General features: G+C 45.8%; 1 protein-coding gene across 1 annotated transcript in view; it reads left to right on the top strand.

Annotated features, from left to right (window-relative positions):
• Positions 1 to 5912: 5912 nt before the first annotated feature.
• peli2 (pellino E3 ubiquitin protein ligase family member 2) overlaps positions 5913 to 7467 on the top strand; it is a 105476-nt gene continuing 103921 nt past the window's right edge. The window contains exon 1 of the mRNA XM_033026447.1: positions 5913 to 6210. The gene's annotated coding sequence lies outside the window, so the exon portion shown is untranslated. The remainder of the gene's footprint in view (positions 6211 to 7467) is intronic.

Genomic DNA, 7467 nt, shown 5'->3' with positions numbered 1-7467 from the left:
GGGGTTTGGGTTGAAGTAAAAGGGCACTCTCTCTCTCTCCCCCCCTCCTCTCTCTCTCCCCCCCTCCTCTCTCTCTCTCCCCTCCTCTCTCTCTCCCCCTCCTCTCTCTCCCCCTCCTCTCTCCCCCCCCCTCTCTCTCTCCCCCCGTCTCTCTCCCCCTCTCTTTCTCACTCCCCCTCTCTTTCTCACTCCCCCTCTCTCTCTCTCCCCCTCTCTCTCCCCCCTCTCCCCCCCTCTCTCCCCCCTCCTCTCTCTCCCCTCCTCCCCCACCTTTCCCCCCTCACCCACCCTCCCTCCTCCTCCCCTCCACCCCATCTCCCCCTTGCCCCTCTCTCTCTGTCTCTGCTTCTCTATCTGTCTCTGCCCCTTCTCTCTTTGCCCTCACTCTGTACCCCCGCCCCCCCTCTCTAGATGTGACTGCAAGTTGGGGGCTATGCGTCAGTAGATAGGTTGGTTATGGGGTAAAAGGAGCAAATTAATAATATTAATATAATATCAAGGGGGGTAATTAGCGTGTGTGCAAGGGGGGGGGGTATATTTAGTGTGTGTGACGCTGCATGCCGCCTCCCCCCACACAACCGCACATTGGGGGAACAGACCCAACGGGTCTGCAATTGGTCTAGTTATTTGTTATATTCCAAGTGTCAACTGGTAAAATAGCCGCCACTGAAATGGTCTCAAAATAATATATTTTACAATGGTATTCCCCATCCACTCCATCAATCCCGACCTGAAATGCCGCCTGTCCATCTCCTAGATGCTGCCTGACCTGCTACGTTTCTCTAGCACTTTTTGTTTTTTCCCCCTCAAGATTCCACCATCTGCAGTCTCTTGTGTATTCACTTTATTACCAATACTTATTCGTTAAAGCCTGTTCTGTCCCCTTCTGGTGGCATAGCTGATAGAGCTGCTGCCTCACATCGCCAGAGACCTGGGTTTGATCCTGACATCTGGTGCTGCCTGTGTGGAGTTTGCACGTTCTTCCTATGACGGTGTGGATTTCCTCCGGGTGCTTAGGTTTTCTCCCCCATCCCAAGAACATGCGGGTTTGTAGGTTAATTGGCCTCTAGAAATTCCCTACTGTGTTGGGAGTGGCTGAAGAAAGTGGGATAACATGGAACTAGTGTGAATGGGTGATCAATGTCGCCGTGGACTGAAAGTCCTGATTCCATGTTGTATCTGTGAAACTGAAACTGAAACTAGAAAACTGCACTTCCAACATTCCAATATTGACAAACTAATGACAGGGCACCAGGCTGCGGTGTGACTCAAGGGCTCATATTCATCCCAGTAAATTCTCAGTCATGTACATGGAATCCAAAGTTAATGCTGAATTACTCAACATGGAACAAAATGTATTTTTAAAATCTCATACCAATTTTTACAATTCCAATTTTGTTTCATTTTTCATTTATTACATCACCCTTTGTCTCACTTTTTCCTTGGACAACCTTCATCCACTTCTCCTTCCATTCTACCTACTATCCCTCCATTCCTACCCACTATATTTCCCTCTGCTTTACATTTCTCTCCTCTTCTCCTCTTGTTGTGTCTCCCAACAGTTACAGTTCACTCATGCTTTTGCTACTGCCTCCATCCATCTGCCAATCATCCCTCCTCATCTGAATCCACTTTATACCTGTCCGTTTTTGCCCCACCCCTTCCTGTCATCTCTCTTTACCAGCATTTCCCCATCCACTCCATCAATCCCGACCTGAAATGTCGCCTGCCCATCCCCTCAATAGATGCTGCATGACCTGCTAAGTTTCTCTAGCACTTTGTGTTTTTTCCCCTCAAGATTCCACCATCTGCAGTCTCTTGTGTATCCACTTTATTACCAATACTTATTCGCTAAAGCCTGTTCTGGTCGACTTCTGGTGACATTACTAACACAGGAACCTATGGCAACCTTCTTATGTATAATTGTCTGGGCTTTCCAGAGGGCTACAATGTGCTATTGTGCTTCTTTGTAAAATCAACTCATTTCATTTTATTTTCATTCATTTATGAGAACTTTTGGCAAGACCAGTGATTCATTGACCACCAATACTTTCCTTAGAAGGTGGTCTTGTTAAACCATCTGTAGCAATTGCTTGTTTGCCCATTTCACAGGGCAGTCAGGAGGTAGCCACATTACTATGGGCCACGAGACACTTAAAAGGCAAGATCAAAAGTAAGATTTGAGATTCAAGATTCAATTTAATTGTCACATGTACCAATTAAGGCACATTGAAATTTGAGTTACCATACAGCCATACTAAGTAAAAAGCAAAAATACATACATCACATAAATAAATTTTAACATAAACATCCACCACAGTGGAAGGCAATAAAGTTCAGTCATCTTCCTCCTTTGTTCACCCGTGGTCGGGGCCTTGAACCCTCCGCAGTGCCGCTGCCGATGGTCTGATGTTCAAGCGGGATGATCGAAACTCCGGCATCAGGACGGAGTCGGCTGCTTCTTACCGGAGACCGCTGCTTCACGGTGGTAGTCCACAGGCCCCGCGGTCGGAGCTCCAACTGGTGATCCTCGGCAAAAGATCCCAGGCTCCGCGATGGTAAGTCCGTGCTGCACCAACGGTTTGAAGCTCCGGGCTGGTCTCCAGGAAAGGCCGCACCACCATGTTGTAGGCCGCGGGGGGGCGGAGATGCTACACGGAGAAAAATCGCATCTCCGTTGAGGTAAATGACTGGAAAAAGTTTCCCCCGATCCCCGCCCCACATAAAACATACCGAGAGACATTAAAACAAACATTCAAGACTTAAGGGGTTGGACAGGCTAGATGCAGGAAGATTGCTCCCGATGTTGGGGAAGTCCAGGACAAGGGGTCACAGCTTAAGGATAAGGGGGAAATCCTTTAAAACCGAGATGAGAAGAACTTTTTTCACACAGAGAGTGGTGAATCTCTGGAACTCCCTGCCACAGAGGGTAGTCGAGGCCAGTTCATTGGCTATATTTAAGAGGGAGTTAGATGTGGCCCTTGTGGCTAAGGGGATCAGAGGGTATGGAGAGAAGGCAGGTACGGGATACTGAGTTGGATGATCAGCCATGATCATATTGAATGGCGGTGCAGGCTCGAAGGGCCGAATGGCCTACTCCTGCACCTAATTTCTATGTTTCTATACTTAAAATAATAAAAACAGAGAAGGAACAAGACAGACTGCTGGCGAGGCAACCATTAACGGCGCCACCCGGTGGTGATATATCACCGTATGATCTACAATGGAATGATTTGGTTGCACTATGGACTGCGGTTTTACACTTATGATATGGTTATTATTGATTACTGATTATTGGTTTGCTGTGTTATTGATTATTATGTATTTATTTGTTGTGTTATTGCGTTAATTATTGTGGCTGTGAAGTTGCAGCAAGTAAGAATAGCATTGTTCTGTTTCCAGGACATATTGACAACTAAACTCTCTTGACTCTTGAAGAAAGGATTGCAATTTCCTTCTGCCGACAGGCGCTGCCAGTGCAGCGCCCCCTACCGATATCAATCATCACAATTTGCAGTTGAGGATTGTTTCATTAACGTAACTCAAATCCCCATCTATTAGGGAGAAGTTGTCAAGAGTGTTTTATTGTCATATGTCCCAGATAGAACAATGAAATTCTTATTTGCTGCAGCACAACAGAATATGTAAACAGAGTACACTGTAAACAGCATGATAAACGAGAGAAAAAAAGGAATAAAAAGTTCAGGGTGTATATATACACACATATTCACAATATTATGTGTGTGTATATGTGGTTGTCTTTACATCTTCGCAAAAGCACTACGCGGTAACGATAACATTTTTACATATTCTGATTCACATTTTCCTCCTCTAGGCAGAGACCACCTTTACTGAACATTTAATGCTTTATTTCTCGACTTATTCTCTGATTAAGTCGACATTACTGATTACGTTTAAAAAAAGTCAAAAGACTTTGAATTTAAAACGACCAGCTTCAACTGATGATGTAAAAATGGCTTCCGCTTCACTGAAAATTTAATCCCACATTTCAAAGGTTATTCGCGATTAAAGTTTTAAAAATGCCAACTTTAACAAGATTTTTACTGTTAAACTCCTTCCTCCCAAATTCCAACACACTTCGATACAAAGTTGCAAGACAGAAACACTCTGAACTTTTCACCTCAATGGGATTTTTCAACAGGAGGGGAAGGGCCAATTGGTATTGCAGTTGGAACTTCTGCGGCAGGCAGGGGCAGTGCAATTGGATTTTTTTTTAAGTCCACCGCTGAGCGAGGAAGGGGAGTGCTGGATTCTTACGTTCAGGAACGGGTTACGTTGCATTGGGGGAATGGCTGAGGGTGGAATATTGCGTTGGGAGACCACACCTTTGGGGGAGCAGACATATTCTGATTCACGTTTTTAGTTAAAATCATTAAAGTAATTCCAGCCAGCTTCCAACACACTTCGATATAATGTTGCGACACAGGAACACTCTGAACTTTTTACCTCACAGGAGGGGGAGGGCGAATTGCTATTGCAAAACGCAGGGGAAGTGCAATTGGAATTTTTTTTAAAGCCCATTGCTGAGGGAGGCAGGGGAGTGCTGGAATCTTACATTTGGGAGCGGCTTGAGTTGGAGGACCAGGCCTCCCATGGAGGCTATGGGTAGGGAATGGGTGCGTATTGATAATCTGAAGCAGGAGAAATCACTTCCTCTACTCCCACAAAAAATTGGGGAGATTTGTCATGTCACTGAATACTCTATTGAACTTCTAGAGAACATAGTGACTGGTTGCATCGCGGTCTGGTTGGGTAACTGAAATGCCCAGGAGTGAAGGAGGCTGCAGAAAGTGGTAGTCATTACTCAGTCCAACACAGGTACTGAGCTCCCCACCATCGAAGGGGTTTACAGTTGGTACTACCTCAAAAAGGTAGCCAATATCATCAAAGACCACACCACCCAGGCAGTGCTCTAACCATCAGGAAGAAAGTTCAGGAGCCTGAAAACCGTGACCACCAGGTGCAAGAACAGCTTCTTCCCAACAACAATCAGGCTCCTGAACATTGCACAACACTAACCTCAGCAACTATAATGTTCTGGTTCTGGTTGATGTACTGAATTGTACTATGGACTTGACATTTTGTGCTATTATGGTTACCTAATCTTTGTTATTAATTTATTGTATGCTTTGATGATTGCATATTATCTGCTTTTTATTATGTTAGTTTGCCAGGAAAGCTGCAGGAAATAAGAATTTAATTGTCTCATGTCGGGACATATAACAATTAAACACTCTTGACTTTATCGATAGAGCATATTCCGTGATGCCTGTTAGTTGCGTGTGTGATAGATACAAGGCACTTCTCGTAAATAGTTTAAGTTTAGAGAAGATATACACAAAATGCTAGAGCGACTCAGCGGGTCAGGCAGCATCTGTGGTGAAAAAGGATGGGTGACTTTTCAGGTTGGGACCCTTCTTCAGACTCAAAGTAGAGGGGAGGGAACTTGAGGTAAGAAAAGGCCAGAACAAAGCTGGGCCGACAACAGATGACCAAGGAAGGGTGGAGCCCCTTGTTGGCTGGGGAAGCAGTGATAACGGCTCCGCACAGACCCATTCACACCAGTTCTTTATTATCGCACGTGTAACTAATTGTGCGACTGCGACCTTCTTTATTAAATGTTGTATTCTCTTTGTATCTACAGTGCGGACGCGGCCTCGAGGTTTCTGAGAGGAAAACGCTAAAGAATCCCTGGAACAAGAGTTTAACCAACGAGGCGGAGTTACAGCGGGTCCTCGGTATCACGACACGGATTCATCTGTCGCCAGTTACCAACAACCTCGCCGTCACCAACTTTTCCTCCGCGGCACCAAATGCTTCAGCTGCCCGGCAGATAATGAAAGATCTTCCAGCATCTGCAGTTCCTTCTTGAACAGATAATGAAACGGGTTGTGTTTCCGCCCCGGGAGGGGGAGGTCCCCATCACTAATCAGTGGTGAACAGGCATCCTGACTGACGCGCTCCTGTGGTGTGCAGTGGAGTGGAGGGTTGGAGGAGGAGAGGAGACGGGACTGCTCTGGCTGCTTCATCAGTTTCCCGTCGGCTTCAGCGCCGTTTACTCTCCGATCGTCGCTGGCCATAAGCTGCCAACTTCCCCACAGAGGGCCTCCCACCCAAAGGTTCGCTTGGTCTACACAACAGCTTAATTCAGCCCGACAGAACTTGCTGGAGCCCACCAGCCAGGCCTCTGTAAGTACAGTTCCGAACACGAACATACTCACTGGGCTGATCTCGAATCAGATGATCAGTTCTTGTTTAAAAAAAAAAAAACTTTGCTGTGTTTTTAGTTCCGTTTTTGATCGCATGCCTTGTCACTCCGCTCAACCGGGCAACACTTTGTCTGGGCTTGTGTTGCTGCAGTGTTATCAAATAATGCAATTTGCTCACAGCGGCCCTGCAAGAGGAAGTGCAGTCACTCACGGTGGGAGAGGTTCCACTTTATTTATTATTTAATGTGGATTTGTAAACTAGCCCAACTGCGTCGCACCAGGAAATCAGGCAATTAAAGGTACGGTAAATATACCAGTGTGTTGCTAACACAAGATTCGCACGGTTAGTTCAGTTGTGTGGATCTGTAAACTAACCCAACTGCAGTAGGAAATCGGAGACAATTGAAGGAGTATTAAATATACCGATATCTTTCAACTGCGTTGTTTACAAAGTAAGTCGCGCCAATAACGGTATCACGGAAGGTAGTACCGTGTTCTTTTGCTAACAGGAATCTAATATTGACGCAGTTTAGGTATAAAAGTTGATTTAGTATTGGTGGTTTGACGGGGATGGTTTCCCGCGAGTTACTTTGTTTCCTCCACAGTATCGAAATGCGGGTCATTTCCTTGCCCACGACTCGCATTTCCTCTCTGCTTTCCTGAGGTCTCGGCCTCGGGCGTGAGCCTGGACTGGGAGTGTTTCCAAGGGATACCGCCACATACTTGTTTAGCCTCCCCTCTCTGTAACTGAACCTAATATTAGACACTAATTTGTGCTCTGGCCGAAGTTACCTGTGCTCCCCGGTGTGAATTTCAAATGGTAAAAGTAATATTTTCTGTTACACATCTAGTCCCTGGTTTCTTGCTCACAGGAGGCCACTCAGCCCATCAGGACCATGCCAGCTTCTGGCAGAGCAATCCCATGAGTTCCACTTCTTATTTCCGTGGAACTTATTCTTTGACCACTTTTTTCAAGCAACGTACCTCCACTAGGGGTGATTTACAGATGCCAATTAAGGTACCAACATTGTGTAAAAAATGGCTCCGTGTCCTTTGAGTCCACACCAAATAAAGCACCCACTTTATACTAATCTCATGCACGTCCCATTTAATACAACCCATATTGCCATGACCTAATTTTTTCCCCTTCATCTCTTCCCCTCACTTTCTGCCCCCAAGCTCAGATAAGTATAGAGGTGCAACATGAAAAAAGCCTTTCAGTCCATCTTGTCCATGC

This window comes from Amblyraja radiata, chromosome 9 (assembly GCF_010909765.2).
Source record: "Amblyraja radiata isolate CabotCenter1 chromosome 9, sAmbRad1.1.pri, whole genome shotgun sequence".
In the NCBI taxonomy this organism is placed as follows: Eukaryota; Metazoa; Chordata; class Chondrichthyes; order Rajiformes; family Rajidae; genus Amblyraja; species Amblyraja radiata.
Note: the sequence above shows the minus strand (reverse complement) of the source record. Positions and strands in the feature narration are given on the sequence as shown.